The sequence below is a fragment of the Homalodisca vitripennis genome, unplaced genomic scaffold (assembly GCF_021130785.1).
Source record: "Homalodisca vitripennis isolate AUS2020 unplaced genomic scaffold, UT_GWSS_2.1 ScUCBcl_5833;HRSCAF=12756, whole genome shotgun sequence".
In the NCBI taxonomy this organism is placed as follows: Eukaryota; Metazoa; Arthropoda; class Insecta; order Hemiptera; family Cicadellidae; genus Homalodisca; species Homalodisca vitripennis.
This window is the reverse complement of record NW_025781941.1, coordinates 32717-34654: the sequence shown is the minus strand read 5'-3', so window position 1 is coordinate 34654 and position 1938 is coordinate 32717. Positions and strand designations below refer to the sequence as shown.

The 1938-nt window shown below is 31.2% G+C and overlaps 1 long non-coding RNA gene across 1 annotated transcript; it reads right to left on the bottom strand.

Annotated features, from left to right (window-relative positions):
* Positions 1 to 629: 629 nt before the first annotated feature.
* On the bottom strand, positions 630 to 1037 carry LOC124373525. The gene is made up of 2 exons (XR_006923446.1): positions 951 to 1037; positions 630 to 805 (listed from the first exon to the last, which is right to left on the bottom strand). It is a non-coding gene; the product is annotated as an uncharacterized LOC124373525 (long non-coding RNA).
* Between the last annotated feature and the right edge of the window lie 901 nt (positions 1038 to 1938).

Here is a 1938-nt window from a genome sequence, read left to right as displayed (position 1 = left end):
ACTGGACTGAAAAATTTTAATCCCAAAATTTAATGTCCCTGAAGTTTCAGCTGTCCGGTGGTAAAGTAGGACAGTCCCAAGTTTTGCAATTCTTCGTTGAATCTTTTTTCTTCACAATCAATAAGAATTTTTTAAGTGCCTCTCGCCGAGTCTGTAAAAATTCATTTGCTGCTAGTTTTTATTTTTCAAACAATAAAGTTTTGTAAATTGTTTCCCTTACCAATATCAAAGTTGTATTTTTAGAAAATATTATAAGGATTTTGTTTAAAATTAAAGGTCTAATTTCAATGAGTATTTTTACGAATAAATCATTCTATTCAATTATACTTACAGAGTGTGTAAAAGCGTTTTAAAAATAGATTTATTTTAGTGTGTTTCCCGTGTCACATTTTTATTAGTTTCTGACTCACCTCAACATACATAGTTTTGTAGAGCCAGAGAAAATAAAATGGAGAGCCTACAAATAACTTTAAATTTGATGAGATCTTTAGTTTTTGTTTCCTATGTTTCCTTGAAATATACTTTGGAATGCACTTAATTATTTAGTAGAAACCTTATGGTATTTTGGGGGCGAAACTTATTATGTTATATGCATACGATATTTTACTAGTGATGAAAGTAAGAAAAACTATAACGGACCAAAATTTAATATTTTGAATAAAGTTATAGTTATACCTGCAGTAAGTACAATTTCAGACTGTTGACTTCCCAAGAGCATTTTACCTGTTCTGACCGATATGGCTGTCTTCTCTTGGTATCAGTCTCCTCCCTTACGGAAGGTTTTATTGACCCCACCTCTTTTAGGCTTGCAACAAATTATTCCTATATATTATAAATCTTAATTAAAAATTATTTTTGCTATAAATATTAGTGTTGGTTCAGTCTAAAGATGAATATACGGAATGTTACTCATTCTCCTAAAATAAAAATCGGTGTGTAGTTGTACTTACAAGTAATCCATTTTACTGATTAAATGTTAGGTTTAAAATAGTGACAACAATAAATAATTTGGTTTAATTTCGTAATCTGTATCAAAAGATAATTTTGTTGCCATGGAAATAGAATATTTTAATAAGTAAATTATAATTACTATTGTGCCATTTTCTAAAGTGTTACTCCGTAACAGCCTTTTGTAGCCATATACGAAAGATATATGTAGATATAGTGAAAAGTACAGATTTTACACATTTCACTTTTTAATGTTTGACTTCAGTAAGGGCCGATAAGTGTTAAAGATTTGCAATAATAGTATTCTTAGCTATTCATATCTTCCCCAGAGATTTCTATAAAATTGAATTAAAACCCTTATTTAATTTGAGTTACACATAGTATAGTAAAGTATATTTTAAGTTATTGGATTATAACCCTTTCCTAGCAGGATGAGATATTGTACTCAGAAAAGTGTGTGTTTTCGGTTGTGAAGAAAATCGGATACCACTTTTGTAAAAAACTATGTTTTATATAACACTTTACTTTTCTGCTATGATAGAAACTTTAAGTATGGGACTTGATACATCTTAGACTTGAAGTAAATAACAAGTGAGGATAGTTGACACTTCTTAACCGAAGGTATACAAAAGCACTGTATATATACAGGGTGGAAAAAAGTATGGAAACGCTTTCACTAATTTTGTATGGCTTCACTTATACAAATTAAATTTTGGACATCACCACTTGTATTAAGAACCTAGTTTTTGAGACCAGTAGGGACATTTTATCTTTTCAGGGGGACGGCCCGTGAGGAGTCGGACGAAAATCTTAAATATAAGCATAGGCCGAGTTTGGTATCAAATTAAAGGTCTAGTAAAGAGAAAAACTCACTACCGCAAACCGCACTTAAAAAGAGAGAGAGAGAGAGAGAGAGAGAGAGAGAGAGAGAGAGAGAGAGAGAGAGGAGAGAGAGAGAGAGAGCGCTTTATATATCCGCATTGACAGATT